The sequence below is a fragment of the Sarcophilus harrisii genome, chromosome 2, assembly GCF_902635505.1.
Source record: "Sarcophilus harrisii chromosome 2, mSarHar1.11, whole genome shotgun sequence".
Taxonomy (NCBI): Eukaryota; Metazoa; Chordata; class Mammalia; order Dasyuromorphia; family Dasyuridae; genus Sarcophilus; species Sarcophilus harrisii.
Window position 1 is genome coordinate 501,862,750 of NC_045427.1, and position 17,111 is coordinate 501,879,860.

A 17,111-nucleotide genomic window follows, 5' to 3' on the forward strand; every position below is an offset into this window, starting at 1 on the left:
CATGTTCACAGTAGGCACAAAATAATTTTGTTATGAGGAAACCATTGAAAGAATATTATTAATTTATAAAACTTCTAAAACCAAATTGCTACAGTAGTTCCAATAGGAATGATTAAATTAAGTCTTTCTTTGTTCGTTTTTCAAGTGAAGATCATAGACAGCCAACTAAGAAGTAAAGAATGAATATGAAATTTCCCTTTTGATACACAGTATTATATAGTCCCTAGACATAATCTTTTAAAACTACTATATCTGAAAATGATTTAAAGGTTTCGTTGTATACCATTTCTTCTTTGATTCGACAACCCAACTATAGCAAGGCACTGAGGTTGATTTGGGATTAGATTTAGTTTTTCCAAAACCAAACTAGATTATTCCCAGAACTTTTTAAGGGGCCCCACATGAAAAGGCAGATATTTATGGAATTGAGCTGCCATCTAGTGGACATTAATTCAATATTAACTAACATGGTACTGGAAGGAGGAACATTGCAATTAATTTTCTCTCCCCTCTGTGTGTATGTGTGTGTGTGTGTGTGTGTGTGTGTGTCTGCCTTTGTCTTTCTGTTTCTCTTTATATATCTGTCTTTCTCTGGGTGTGTGTGTCTCTGCCTTTATTTCTCCCTGTCTCTCTCCCTTCTTCCTTTCCTATCTCTCCTTAACCTCCCCCCCCCCCCCCCCCCCCCCCCCCCCCCCCCCCCCCCCCCCCCATGCCGAGCTTCGTATTGGAAGTTTTTCCTAATCCTAACCTATTTGACAGAGCTCTATTCTTTTGGAATAGCCTTCCACATATTTACCTATTTACACATATGTCCCTGTGTAGAATGTAAGTTCTTTGAGTAGTAAATAATGTAGTAGCAAATGAAGTAGTAAATAAGTCAGTAAGTATTTTCTAATCAGCCATCTCCTATGTATCAGGCATAGTGATTTTCATTTTCTCTTTGTATTCCCAGCATCTAACATTAATCAATCAGCCAATCAATGAGCATTGTGTTTATGTTGTCAGGCACTGTGCTAAGTGCTGAGGGGAAGGGAGGAGGAAAGGAGAAGGAAGGGAGGAAAGATTTAGCATTTCTCAAGTCCTGCACTCGGTAACAGGCATACAAATGTAAAACTGAGACAGTCATAGAGGAAAGACAACAATCATAAGGGAGTGGTAGCCAGGGAAAGGAGTTATGTATGGTCTGGGAAATCCAAAAAGAGTGAGCAATAAAATAGGGCAGTCGGTCCACTGACAGCCATTTCCAGAGGCAATGGGAGTGTTGATTTGATTATAGTCCCCAGAGCAAGAAGAGGAACGTGCACTTGGGTACAAAGTAAAAAGGAGATTGTGTGGTTCCTAAGAATGTCAAGTTGTTTAGTTCCTTCCAGCTATTACTTTGGAAAATGGAACTGCAGCTAGCTATAGGGCAAAAGAAAAAAAAAAAAAGACAAGTCTTTCAAAGAACTACATTTCTAACAAGGAGAGGAAATGTACATATACAAATGGATACAGAATATATAAAATGAATGCAAAGTAGTTTAGAGAGGACTTCAATTAGAAACTAAAGAGACAGGAAAAGGCTTTTTTTTTTTTTTTTTTTTTTTTTAGAAGATGGCTCTTGAACATTGCCTTGAAGAAGATTCTCAAGGTGAAGATGAGGAGGAAATGACTTACAGACATAGAGATCATCCAGTGCCAAGGCACTCAAATCAAAGAGGATGTACACAGTACAATAAATAAACCAAATGACTGGTTCGAATAGTTCATGGAGGGAAGTGATATGTAAGAAGACTGGAACGACAGAATGGGGCCAAGTTGTGAGGAGATTTAAATGCCAAGCTAAATTTATATTCGAACCTAAAAGCTGTAGAAAGCTTATGAAATTGAACAGGAGAATAACATCATCACAGTTGCACCTTAGGAAAATCAGCTTTATAGAGGATTGATTAGAGTTAGGAGAGGCTTGAGGTAGAGAAACTTAATAAACCCAAGGACATCAACTACTTGGGTAAGACTTTCTGTATGATTTTTTTAATGATATAAAAGAGACTGCTATAAATTAAGTTTAGACTAATATCTCAGCATATTTCTCAGCAGGTTCCATATAGATACATGATATAACAATGAAATAAATTAGAAATAATTTTAATAACTATGGCTGAGGAAGAGCTCTTGATCAAACAAGAGATAAAGATAATCAAAATATGAATGGACATTTTAAATTACATGAAACAGTAAAGTTTTTGCATAAACAAAATCAAAGGTAAAATTAGAAGGAAATCAATTAACTAGTAGAAAATATTTAAACATATTCCTCTGATAAATGTCTGATAGTAAGTTATGCAAGAAATTGACATAAACATATAAGAACAAGAGCTATTCCCCAATAGGTAAATGGTTGAATAACATGATCAGTTTTTAAAATAATCTAGCTCTTCATATTATCCTAAAAAGAAAACAAATCTTCAGTGATAAACAGCAGCGTAGTACCATGAAGGGGTGGGGAATGGGGCACTCAGAAAATGCTGCAATTGGAGTCAGAGGCCTATGTTCAATCCTGAGTATCATGTATTACTTGTGTAAACTTGGAACTCTCTGGGTCTCAGTGTCCTCACCTATAAAATGAATTTAGATAAGAAAACCAGTAAGGTCCTTTCAAGCTCTAGATTTATGATCCTGTTGTCCTAAGGTTTGTGAAACTATAGAATTTCATTTCTGTTCATCCTGGATACAAGTCACAAAATCCTGAATCAGTGATTCTCACCCCTGGTTCTCTAAAGGATCAGAATTTGCTTCCTATGACTTGCTGTTCACCCCTTGACTCTTCTGCCTCCTCAGAGATTAGGCCCAAATCAATGATTCACACCTATAGACTAGATCATTTCCACAGGCTCCTGCACCAGAGGAAAAAAAAATTTAAACCCAGAAACAGAAGGAGGAAGCTGCTTGGGGAATTAATTTTCATTAATATTAGTGTGACTTTTTGATAGTTTCCTATTCATACTACCTTCTTGGTCTCTGATTATTTGCCTTGAACCTCAAACCTTTTTTATGCAACTTCCTAATTTCCTGCTTCCTTATCAATGACTTCATTGCTGATTCCTGGACACCACTACCTCTGCTCTTTGTGCTACCTCTACTCTTACCATGCTCTCTGTTCACCTATTATCAAATTGTCCTGATACAAGCTCTTTGCAATATGTCTACATACTTCTTCTACCCCTTGACCTTAACAGTGATACTTGGCTAAAAATCAATTATAGTGAGATCAGTAAGTCATAGAACCAGTATATTTAATAAACATTTATCAAACACCAATCCTTGTCAAGGGACTGGAAAGCAGATTTCAAATTTAATTTAATTTAATTTAATAAGCATTTCTTAATCTAAAACAAAAATAAGATAGTTCATTCTCACAGGGTACTTTTATTCTAGAGTAGAAAAACAATTAGCACAGAGATAAGTAAATACAAAGTACTTGACGGGGATACCAAAAACTAGAGGAATCAAGAAAGACTTCTTGTAAGAGGAACACTTGAGCTAAGTCTTGAAAACAAGCTAGAAGTTCTAAGTAGCAGAAATGAAAGAGGGAACTATTCCAAGCTTGGGGGAAAATGTGAATATAATGATCCCCCCCCCCCCAATCTCCTCATTCTTATTTCTATTTTCTATTTTATTTCTACATTATTTCTATATCATATTTATATAAATGTCCTACATTGGTGTCTCATTATGACTTAAAAATGGGAGGCAAAGTAGTATCTTGCATAGAGTATTATATTTAGAGTCAAATCCCACCTCAGATCTTAGGAACTATTTGATTGTGGATAAGTCATTTAAGCTCTTTGTGCTTCACTTCTTCATCTAGAAAAGGAGACTGAACTCAATGACCTCAAATGTCCTTTCTATGTCTAAACCTATAATATGATGAATCTGAGTTCTTGTGTTCTTCTGTCACAGTTTAAAGCTCCAACAAATTCTAACAAAATGGAAAGTTTTTGTACCATTGTGTACCTTGTAAGAGAATGACTGATTTAAACAAACCATCCAAACCAAATATCTGGAGGCTCATCATTAGAAGTCTAACCACAAAAAGAATACTTTTGGCCCTGGTGACTCATGAATACTCCAATGGCATCAGGATTTCATTGATATCCAGACAAACATAAGCATGCCATCTTATCATGGACAATCTCTCTCTGAGTTTTTTCTTAGATCCTCCACAACAGTTCCAGCAAACATACTGAAGTCATTTTTTTCTTTTTTTATTATTATTAAAGCTTTTTCTTTTCAAAACTTATGTATACATAATTTTCAAAATTCACTCTTGCAAAACTTTGTGTTTCAAAATTTTTTCCTCCCTTCCTCCCACCTCCTCCCCTAGTTAGCAAGCAATCTAATATATGTTAAACATGTACAATTCTTCTATACATATTTCCACAATTATCACTGAAGTCTCTTCAGAAAAAAAGATCTCTTTAGGTCTTTTTTAGAGGACATCATTGAAGCACTTTGATTATTGTTTGTTATTATTGTTCAATTGTTATAATTGAGCCCAAATCTTCATGATGTTTTCTTGGCAAAGATACTGTAGTGATTTGCTATTTTCTTCTCCAGCTCGTTTTACAGATGAGGAAACTGAGGCAAACAGGGCTAAGTGACTTATCCAGAATCACACAGCAAGTGTCTGAAGCTGGATTTGAACTCAGCTCTTCCTGACTCCAGGCCAAGAACTCTTTCCTTAGTCATCTGTCATCCTCCATTCTTGACACATAACCAGACCTTTTTTGTTCTAGTCATGTATTTCTTCAGTGATATGCTATGGTGAAGACATCACTGGAATCATGCTCCAGCCTGCTTGTATTCATCATGCATCTCTCTGCTGATTTTTGAGCCATCTCATTCCTTGGTGATTATACAGAGAGAAAATTCATGACCATATATCAAAACCTAGCAAATATGTAAATATACAAAATAGCCTTCAGTCCCACATTATACTCTTCTGATTCTACACTATTGGGTGCAGTAATCCCAAAAGGGACTGAGAAAGGAGAAAGTAATAATAACCTAGTTCTTAAACCATCTAAACCATTAGTTGGTGGATAATGATAATAATTAATATGTGATCTTTGTCCAATAACTGAATTGTTGCAGCATTGGAGCAATAGAATCATAGCCATTAGTAACATTCAAATTGTCATAGCTAGCATTTCCAAAACTATATCAAATAAAAATGGTAACAATGTACATCCCTACTTTACTTTTCATCTTGCTGGGGGGAAAACCTACCTATCCAGGTTTATTGAAGATTACTTCCACTCACAAACCACCCTGCTCATACTTCTCAGATCTTCCTATATAACTTCTCTCCCAATTCAAGTCTCTGACTTGATTTACTGAGAAAATTGAGACCATTTGATGACCTCCCTTTTCTCATTTCTCTTCTTCTCAAAACCTCTTCACATTATTCCCCCATTCTCAAAAACTAGGTGGTCCTTCTCCTTGGAAAAAATCAGTCCCTCTTCATATACCCTTGATTCCACTGTCTTCTCCCTATCTTTTGCTATCTCAATTAACCCCTCTCTTTTTAGAATTTTCAAATTCTCCCAATTATTGTTTTCTTCCCTGCTACCTCCAAATATGCTCATTTCCTCCTTTTAAGTCACTCTTCAAAAACCTTTACTACTATTTCTTCAACCTATAGTTCTATATCTCACTTTTTTCTTAAACTCTTTGAAAAAGTTGCTTACACTCAATACTTGCATTTCCTTTCCTCTCAGTCACTTCTTACATCCTTTGCAATTTGATTTCTGATTTCATCGCTCAAATTGAAATTGTTCTTTACAAAGTTGTCAACAATCTCCTAATTGTCAAATCAGTGTTTGAAAATAAAGACTAGAGAAGCAGAGTCAAAATGATAAAGTAAAGGCAGGGAAACGCCTGAGCTATCCCTCTAACCCCTCCAAATACCTTTAAATAATGATTCTAAACAAATTCTAGAGCAGCAAAATACACAAAAAGATGGAATAAAACAATTTTCCAACTTAGCCCAAGACAACTTAGAAGGTTATTAGGAAAGACTGATTGCACCAGGATGAGAGAGGGGTCCAGTGCAGACCACATCAACACAGACAGGGACCAGCACACTAGGAGCAGGCTTGGAGTGACTAACTTCTAAGCCAATATATAGTATTGGGATTGGAAAATGAATCAGAAGGAGAATTACAGAATAGCCCTGCAAGCAGCCAGCAAGAAACAAATTCAAATATCATGGAGCAACAGTCAGGATAACACAAGATTTAGAAGCTTCTACATTAAAGGATCAGAGGACTTGGAATGTGATATTTCAGAAAGCAAAAGGGCTCAAGAATCACAAACCCAACAAAACTGAGTATAATCCTTCAGAAGGGGAAAAAATTGATATTCAATTAAATAGAGGACTTTCAAACATTCATGATTAAAAAAGAACAAAGCTGAATAGCAAATTTCATTTGCAATTACAAGACTCAAGAGAAGCATAAAAAGGTGAACAGGAAAGAGAAATCATTTTTGCACAGGAAAATGTCTCATCATTAGGGCAATTAAAAGGAGTATACATACAAAAAAAGATGTTAGTTGAATATGATGAGATAGTTATCTAAAAAAATAAAATTAAGAGGTGAGAAAGAAGAATGCACTGGGAGAAGGAGAAAGAGAGAAATAGGATAGAATTTAGAGAAGGAGAGGGAGAGGGAGAGAAAGTAGGATAAATGGGGGAAATAGGATGGAGGGAAATACATAGTTGGTAATTATTATGGTGAAAAAAATCATAATGAGTTTTTCTGATAAAGACTTCATTTTTCAAATGTATAGAAAACTGAATCAAATTTGTAGAAATAAGAACCAAATGGCCAGAGAAAATGACTATGTTGTGATATGGGAACCACCTGCCAATGGCTGCTGGAGGTCTAATTCAGACCTGTAGAATGGATCATCTTCCTTTGAGAGGATGATGATGAGGATGATACAAGGAGACGGAGAGGCAGGTGTGTTGTCTGACCTCTCTGAAAGGCACCTGCATTGTCTGACCTCTCTCCTCTTCTCTTGCCTCCAATTTATTTCATTCCCAGTCCATAAGTAACACCTGTGTCTATAAAGGCTGCTTTGTAACTCCTTCAGATGTTATGATCCACAACTGTGGAGGCTCTTGGAGAATTGACCTGCCCCTTCACTTAAGCATGGTCCTTAACTATTTCCTGTTTTTTTTTTTTTTTTTAGGCACGATTATTCACTCCCACACACAGCATGGTCAGTAAGCTTGTGCATTTGCTGTTATCTGAGTCAACACACTGAGGAATGCAAGCAACATTATCACTCCTGGACGGTTGTAGGATGAAATAGTGTAGCAGGTGTTGATCTTGTGAGATGCCATGGAGGCAAACTTTCAAACGGAGAAGAGGACTATAGTCAGAATGGGCATTTAAGTCTCTCATCAGTCTTCTGGCTCGACCCTTTGATGTGTTGGCCCATTTAATTACCCTGACTAAAAAAGTCTTACCGGATCTCCTCTCCCTTTCTTTTCCCTGGCGTTACCGAAGGAACACTGATGCTTATGTCCCTGTTCCAGAGGTGATCATGCTGCTTGCATTCCTCAGTGTGTGGACTCAGATAACAGCAAATGCACAAACTTACTGTCCCTGCTATGGAGGGAAAGTAATTGTGTCTAAAACAAAAAATGGGGAATTGTTAAGGACCATACCTAAGTGAACGGGAAAGTCAATTCTCCGAGAGCCTCCACAGCTGTGGATCATAATATCTGCAATATTTACTGACAGGTGTTGCTTGTGGACTGGGAATGAAATAAACTAGAGGCAGAGGGAAGCAAAGAGAGGTCAGACAATGAATGACTTAACTGCTTCTCAGTGGAGAAATCAGACAACACAACTACCTTTTAGTCTCCTTGTATCATCATCATCCACTCCCATGAAGAGATCCATTCTCCAGGTCTGAATTAAACCTCCAGCAGTCAGTGGTAGGTGGCTCCCATATCACATGACTTCTTTCAGATAAAGTAATCAAAGCTATCTATTAAAGTCATCAAAATCACTATTGATGAAAGAAATACAAATTAAAGTAACTTATTAGCTTACAGCTGTCAGATACAGAAAAGGGAAATGATGAATGTTGGAGGGGATGTGGGAAAATTAAAACACTAATGTACTATTGATGAAGTTGTATATGATTCAACCATTCTGAAGAGCAATTTGAAACTATGTGCAAAGAGCTATATAATCATGTATATCTTTTGACCAAACAAAACCATTACTAAATCTGTTTCCCAAAGAGATGAAAAACAAAAACAAAAAAGCAAAAGGATCTATGTGTACAAAAATATTTAAAGTAGCTCTTTCAGTGATGGCAAAGAATTGGAAATCAAAGGATGTTCATCAATTGGGGAATGACTGAATGAGTTATATGATTGATAAAATATTATTGTGCTTTAAGTTAATATTAGTAGAATATTCTTATGAGCTGATGCAAAGTGAAATGAATAGAACCAGAAGAACATTGTACACAGGAACAGCAATATTATATGATGATCTATTATAAATAATTTACCTATACAATGATTCAAGACAATGCTGTAGGACATGATGAAAGGTACTTTCCATCTCCAGAGAAAGAAAGAACTGGTAGAACCTAAATGCAGATCAAAGATACTTTTTCTTTACTTTAATATTTTTTTTGGGGGGGGGGGGTGGTCTGTTTTCTTTCACAGAATGGTTTACATGGAAATGTGTTTTGTATGACTATATAAGTATAATCTATGTCAAATTGTTTGCCTTTTCAACAGTAGGAGAGGGTTAGGAGTAGGAGGAAGAGAATTTGGAATTCAAAGTTAGAAGAAGAATGTTAAAAAAAATTATTTTAAAGCTCTATTTTTTTTCCTCAATAGTATTTTATTTTTTTGTTTGTAGAAGCTCTTTTTGTAATGGCAATGAATTAGAAACTGAGTAGATGCACATCAATTGGGGAATGGGTGAATAAATTACGGTATATGAATGTTATGGAATTTTTAAGAGGTGAGAAAGAAGAATGCACTGGGAGAAGGAGAAAGAGAGAAATAGGATAGAATTTAGAGAAGGAGAGGGAGAGGGAGAGAAAGTAGGATAAATGGGGGAAATAGGATGGAGGGAAATACATAGTTGGTAATTATTATGGTGAAAAAAATCATAATGAGTTTTTCTGATAAAGACTTCATTTTTCAAATGTATAGAAAACTGAATCAAATTTGTAGAAATAAGAACCAAATGGCCAGCGCGAATTTCTTTTATAATTTTCTTTTATAAGAAATAATCAGCAGGATGATTTCAGAAAGGCCTGGGGAGACTTACATAAATTAATGCTAAGTGAAGTGAGTACAACCAAGAGAATGTTGCATACATCAACAACAAGATTATGTGATGATCAATTCTGATGGATTTGGCTCTTTTCAACAATGAGGTGAATCAGGCCAATTCCAATAGACTTGTGAGGGAAAGAGCCATCTGCATACAAAATGAGAACTGTTGGAACTGGATGTGGATCACAACATAATTTTTTTTTTTTTACCTTTTTGTTGTTGTTTGCTTGTTTTTTGTTTTTTTTTTCTCATTTTTTTCCCTTTTTGATCTGATTCTTCTTGTGCAGCATGATAAATGTGGAAATATGTATCAAACATGTTTAACCTATATTGGATTGCTTGCTGTCTAGGGAAGGGAGTTGAGGAAGGGAGGGAGAAAAATTTGGAATACAATATTTTTCAGGGGTGAATGTTGAAAACTATCTTTGTACGTATTTTGAAAATAAAAAGCTATTATTTAAAAAAATAGTATTTTATTTTTCCGATATGTAATCCAATGTAAAGATAGTTTTCAGCATTCATTCCTGTAAGATTTTGTCCAAATTGTTTCTCCCTCTCTCCCTTATGCCCCTTATACATGTACATATTTAAATTGTTTTTAAATGTAATTGTGTGAAGACCGGGTATTTTAAAAATCAGCCGGAGTCAGGAATTCAGGTTAGTGGGAAATCATCAAATCTTTATTCTCAGTGAAGAAAGATCAGAGGTGGAAAGGAATCGGCGATAGCAATGTGTGCAGCTGAGTCAAGAAGCTAGCTAGACCAGCAGCCACACGACCAGCAGCTAGGAATATGGAACCCAGGCCAATCTCTCCCAACTTCTCTTCCTGTCTCTCTCTCTCTCTGCCTCCACCCACCAAAATCGTCATTTCCTATACAACACATCAGGACTTGCACAGAGAGTGGGCAGGGACCATTCTTTACCCAATCATGTGTATTAATAGAGTATAGCCCAATTACTATTTAGCCTCATGCTTGGGACCTCAGTGCATCAACTCAAGCCTCAGCCCATTACATAATTGGGAAAAAATAAAATAAGATTTTAAAAAAGTAATGTATTTTGCTCAGTTTTCATCCTTTCTGAACTCATTGATGCATTTAACTATTAACTGCCCCTTTTCTTCTTCAAGATACTCCCTCCTCTAAGTTTTAAGGATGCTAAGACTTTTGTTTTGCTGTTACCTTCCTGACATTTCCTCAGTTTTCTTTACTGGCTCACCATTCATATCATACTACCTAACTGTTGATGTTCCCCAAGGTGCTGTCCTGGAGCTTTTCTTCTTCTCTCTTCATAATAGCACCAGATACAATAATCTAATGATCATCTTTACACAAATAATTCATAGATTTGCATATCTGGCTCTATCTACTCTTTCCCCTAAACTTAGGGATTAGCCTCACATCACTAACTATAAAGTAGGAGTCGTTTTTGTTTGCTGTCCCCCATGCCTGGACTTTTCTCCCTCCCTATGTCTGTCTACTCATTTCCCTAGATACCTTTTTTGTTCTTTGGTCATTTTTCAGTTGTGTCTGATTCTCTGTGGCCCCATTTGAAGTTTCCTTGGCAAAGATACTATAATAGTTTGCCATTTTCTTTTCCAACTAAAATACCATTTTTTACCAGAAGCAATTTTAGTGCCTTTTTTCCTCCTAATTATTTCCTACTTATTGTATCTATAGCTAGTTCATACATATTTGTTTGCTTGTTGAGTCCTCCATTTGATTGTGAGCTCTTTGAAGTCACAGACTGTCTTGTCTCTTATTATATTCTCAGTGCTTAGCACAGTGCCAGCCATATTAATAAATGTTTGAGTAACTTTCTTCAAGAGTCAGCTCAAGCACTACTTTCTATTTTAAACTCTTCCTGATTCCCTTTCCTCTACTGCAAATGTCCTCTCTGTCAACTGTCTCATATTTCACTGCTTTGTATTTACCTGTATTTATTATCTTCCTATTATTCTAAACACACTTATAAAACCAAATACTTGATATATTCCATCATAGAATATAAACTCCTTGCAAGTAGGGATTGTTTCGTTCTTTGTATTTTTAGCCCTAGCACCTATCATGGTGCTTGGCACATAGTAAATATTTAATGAGTATATTTACTGACTGAGTGATTCATATTTTGTAGTCTAGCAAAACTGTCCTACTTGGCATGTCCCAAACTCCAAATTTCATCTTAAATTTTTGCACAGGCTGTCTGTTCTCTGTGTCTGGATTATACTCCCTTCTCACTTATACCTCTTAGAATTCCTAGTTTCCTTTCCTTCATGTTTTCTTTAGTTATCAATTCATGTCCTACATATGTTCTTTATTTTCCATTTTGTATTCTCTCTTTCCTCAAATTATCATATTTATATTTCATTTTATATATTACAGTCTCTCCATTAGAGTGTAAACTCCTGAAGAGCAAAGACTGTTTCTCATTTTCTCTTTGTATCCACAACACAGTGCCTTTGCACATAAAAATACATTTGTTGGGCTGATATAAAATAGATTTAAGTAAAAACTTTAATTCCCTTGATTACCATTTCTTAGAGAAATTTAACTAAAGCAAAATGGCTATCCCAGTGAAAAACGCTAAAAAACAAATAAATAAATAAGCACTGCCTCAGCCAGGAAATGTTTAATCACTCTCCAAGAAAGAGACATGGCAACCAAGACTATTTAGAATATAAATTCATGGGCAAAGAATTAGAGAAGGATGACAAAAGATTAAAAACAGCATTGCCTCACAGAATAATGAAAAGTAGGGCTTCAGCTAGGGTATGGCGAGTACTACATCCTTCTGGGAAGGATCCATTGTTCTGATCAAACCTTATTCCACTTAAGGAATTGAAAAAATAGTAGCAAAAACAAAAAGTGCCTGTAGATGGAATCGGGAATATCAAGCCATAAACCAACAGAAGCAATTCTTTGGACAGTCAACTAACTGGCAAGGATTTACAACAGGAGAAGAAAAATAAGGGGAAAATCAGAAATCCACAAAGTCCAATAGGGTAAGCAGATTGCAAATTTTGGTTCTCAAGTTGCAAGAGTTCAATGTTAAATAATAATAAAATCTTTACTCAATAAGAAAACTGGGTTCAATGAGTTATGTGTGATGTCTATGTAGAAGATGTGTAGGTTTTAAGCCCAACTGTGCATTAGCTCCTCCAAATTTAATCAACTAGTCAACTAATGAGCTCTCCATGCTACTGACATTTACTTACATGAAGTCTATAGAGCAGTGAACAAGAATTTGGCATAAGACCCAGATAAGCAATGTCATCTCAAGAGCATTTGTCTAACTGTATAGACAAAAAAACAAACATAAAATGGAAAAGTCTTTCTAGTGTTTTCTATTAGAAATCTATTCCCATCACCAAAATAGTCATCATATTTGATCTCTGCCATCTCAGTGCACAATGTATTGCATAAGTTCCAATTGGCATTGGAACTTCAGAAAATGAGGTCAAGAAGAGACAATGAAAAGAAAGAATAAAGAAGGGAATGGAAGAGAAGAAGGAAAAAGGGAAAGAAAGGGAAGGGAAGAAGACAAGGGAGGGAAGAGCAGGGGAGGGTGTGGAAGAAGAGAAGGGGAGGGAAAAGGAGGGAAGAAGGGAAGGGAGGAGAAGAGAGAGCAGAAAAGGGGGAGAGGAGAAAGGGGAAGAAGAGGGGAGAGAAAGGAAGAGAGAATGGAAGGGAAGAGAAGGAAAAGGGAAAGGTGAGGGAAGGGAAGGAAAGGAAAGGGAAGAAGGGAGGGAAGAAAATGGGGAGAAAGAAGGGGAGGGAAGGATTTTCACATTAATTAATATATGTGCAGTGATTTCGATATATCGGGATTTCTTTTTTTCCAGGAGATCCTGAGCAGAAGACTGCAGCAACAATCAATGGTTTGCAGCAGAAAATGATCAAATATACTAACATGATAACAATCCTTGTCCTTGTAAATACTAAGTGAACAAAATCAAGTGCTACACTCCTGTTCCTGCCACAAGAAATCTGGTTCTGTACCCCGCTGAACTTTCACAAAGTTCAACAGTTCTAATTACTTGGAGACTATTCCCACAGGACTCAAGAAAGCCCATATTGTTCCCTAAAATGCCTACATCTATGGACCTGCCATGGAAACTGTTTACTCAAGACTTAAAAATGAGTATGTTGTGCTCCAGTTTCTTGTGGTTTTCATGCTTAAAAACTCTATTCCTGCCATAAGCAAATTAGGAGGACTTTGTAAGTCTGTTTTTCTCACTCTGAAATTAAACTGCTATTTGATTCCTGACTCATCTGTCTCCTGCCTGCTTTACTTTAGCCACTCACAGGTTAAAGACTGGTCCAGTCCAGACTGTGTTTAAAATTCTTTTTTTCTGTTATTTAACCTCTCTGAGGCTCAGTTTCCTCAACTGTAAAATGAGAACAATTATATACCACTTATTTCACAAATATGTTGTAAATCAAGTATTATGTAAAACAACATTTGTTGACTTATATTATTGTTTATGATCTTTCAAAAGAGATTAGCAGGTTCAATTATGGCCCCCCCATTCAATAAATTTCAATAGATCCCTATTGAATCCAGGATCCAATATAAAGGGCATTCAAAGCCCTTCATGACCTAGCCCCCTCCTACTTTCCAATTTTCTTATACCTTATTCTCCAAAGCATACTCTACTCAGTGACAGCTGACCTTCTTACTATTAGAAGTACACTTGGCATTGAAAATCGTATATTAAAAAAGAATCTTAAAGATTTATCTTAATGTTTCTGACCAGAAGCAGGTTTTGCCCCTTTAGGAAGAGGAACACTGAGCAAGAAGCAAGAGAAGCATCATACTTGTTAGCTTGCACAGTCCCTCCCTTCAGAGAATGTATTGGTCTATTCCCTTCCAAGTTACAATCTTCCTGATACACCCACTGCATGTTTCCCCCTAAATATGTATAAGCCTCTTCCCCTCCATCATCATACATCCCATGTTCAAAAATGGGGGAAAACTCCTCCTATACCGGGGTGTGTTGTTTAATATTCAATCAGCCTGTTAAGCACAGTAGCTATTTGGTCGATTGATCAGGTCATTGATCCCAACCAATTTGAACTAGATCAACTATTATTTTAAACTTGTGGTTTTCTCAAAACCACAAAACTCATTCTGATTGGCTGAGTCCACCTGTGCCTTCCTAGCTTCCCAATTCCTTATTTGTTCAAGGTTCTGAGAGATTAAAATTTAATTGTCCTGTGGAAATTTAACCTTCCTTAATTTCTCAATTCTGAAAACCCATTGGTCAGGGTACTTATCTTACATTACCTTGAAGCTTGCAACATTCTGTGGAAGCTTAACTAAAATCCCAACTAATGTATGGCAAGCCTTCCCCAAACCCTTCTTCATCCCAGTGCCCTTCCACAGCTGGTTATTTCCTATTTATCTTGTATACAACTTCCTTTGTATGTACTTGTCTGGTAATTTCTCTCCCATTAGATTGTAAGATCTGTGAAAGCAAGGAACTGATTCTTCTTGTTACATCCCACTGCTTAGCACAAAGCTTGGCACATTCAGTGGTTCTATCATATTAGATTCTATAGCAGACCAATACTATCCATAGAATTTTCTTGGTAAGGATATTGGAGTGGTTTGCTATTTCCTCCTCCAGTAGACTAAAGCAGAGTAACTTGCCTAGAGTCATACATATTAGTAAAGTATCTGAAGGTAGATTTGAATTCAGATCCTCCTGACTCAACACCAAGCACTCTACTGAGTCACCTATCTGCCTCTGCTTGACACACAGAAGGCATTTAATATATGTTCATTGATTTATTAATTGATTGATTGAAATGTCAATTTGAACAGGAGAAATGAATTTTCAGGACTTGTAGATCCCAAGAGGTTAATGACCCCACAAAACATGAAGGTAATCTTAGAAAAGGGATACCACAAATGCCAAGATTTAATAACAATAAATCACAATTTATTTCATCCCCTCATTAGAAATACACTACAAAGACAAAAAGGACTCAAGAGTGGTTTATTTATGGTTCTTATAAGAACTGGGTGATCTACCCAGGGCAATCCCTGACCAGATCCCCACTTATACATACCAGAATGAGCCTTTTTATTTCCTATCCTGAAGTACAAAGTCCCTTTCTCCTCACCCCACTGGCTAGGAATGACCACATTAACAGCCTCCATTGTATGTTTCTCCTTGATAGGTTCCCCCTTCCTTGTCATACAACCCATGCTCAAAAAAGGCAGAAAACTGTTCCTTTGAGGAGAAGTTAATACTAAGCATGCTTATTCAGTGCTTGCAATTACTTTTCACTCACTTCTGGTTTGGGGGTGATTTTTTATCAGTTTATCAGTTCAGTGGTTCAATATCTTGTTTTTGTATAACTAACTCAATCAGCTGATGTGACCTTTCACATAGTTTTTTGTTGATAGTTTTTTGTCCTATCCAGATTCATGGAAACTACTTGTGATAGAAACTAAAGTACTTAAAGTATTTATGATAGAAACAACCATTCAATCAACAGGCATTTATTAAGCACTTAGTGGTGCCAGGTAAGGTGCTAAGTGCTAGGGATACAAAGTAAAGCGAGTTTGTTCCCTGCCCTCAAGGCAGCTCCTATTATAATGGAGGACAACATGCAAATAACTATGTACATATTATATTCAATATAACAGTAGTTAACCCAGACCAATCCACATCTCCTCAAAGTACTTGAATCCTCCTTTTTGATCCCTAGAAAACTGTCAGCATCAGGAAGGAAAAAAGAAAACATATGAAAGAAAGAACTTCTGTAAATTAAGGTAGCATTGATAGCTTCATACATGCACTTGAACACAACCCAGCAATCCCACGTAAATCTAGTCAGAATCTTAAAAACTTGAACTTCCAATATATCTGAATACTAAGCCAGTAAAAAATAAGCTGGATGTTTTTTCCAGCCAGTTCAATTTTTCCACTTTGTAAACTGGATTTTGGAAGATCATGATTCCAATCCTGCCTCTGATATTTAATTAGCTGTGTGACCTGGAGAAGTCAACATCTATGTATCTTAGACAACTTAACTAGACCTTAGCTACTTAGTCACAGATGGGTGATAATCAGCGTTGATGAAAGGAGTTTCTCTACCGCTAGCTGAGATCAGAGCTCCTCATCCATTTGCATATTCATGTACAGGAGAGCTTAAAGATCTATCTGTTCAGCTCATGTTTCCCCAGCTCATACATCAAGATTTAGTAATAGCTCTCAAATACCTACCTGGTCATATCCCCAAGCAGGTTGCTGCCACTATAAACCCTTCTCACTACAAGCTCGGAGCCAATGCACTGGTCCTGAGGCAACTATCCAATATAGGGCACAGAGGTCTGGTGAACTGCTTCCCACAGATTGCCATTGTTTTGCAAGCTTTGGATTGTTTGTGTACCTGGTTTTATCTAGTTTCTCCCAAAGCTTATGCAATCCCAGTGAAACTGTATTTGATCCCTCTTGCTGAAATGAAAAAGTTTTTGTAATTATTCATACTGCAATGTGTAATCCCTATTAGGACATTCTCTAATGTTATATGACTAAAAAAGTGAATTTGTGTTTTCCTGGATGGTCTTTTTACATTATTCAGTGCCTTATTTTTACTTCAGTGGCAAGGAGCTGAAGCTACTTCTAATCCAAGAGCTAATTGTTATATTTTCAATATGAGTATTTATACCACAGAAATTGGGGGAAGGGAGATTAAACTACAAATAACAACTTCATTTACTGTTTCATTGATTT

General features: G+C 36.5%; 1 protein-coding gene across 1 annotated transcript in view; it reads right to left on the reverse strand.

Annotated features, from left to right (window-relative positions):
* ATP8B4 (ATPase phospholipid transporting 8B4 (putative)) overlaps window positions 1-16,723 on the reverse strand; it is a 355,835-nt gene extending 339,112 nt beyond the window's left edge. The window contains exon 1 of the mRNA XM_023499838.2: window positions 16,602-16,723. The gene's annotated coding sequence lies outside the window, so the exon portion shown is untranslated. The remainder of the gene's footprint in view (window positions 1-16,601) is intronic.
* Window positions 16,724-17,111: the final 388 nt, after the last annotated feature.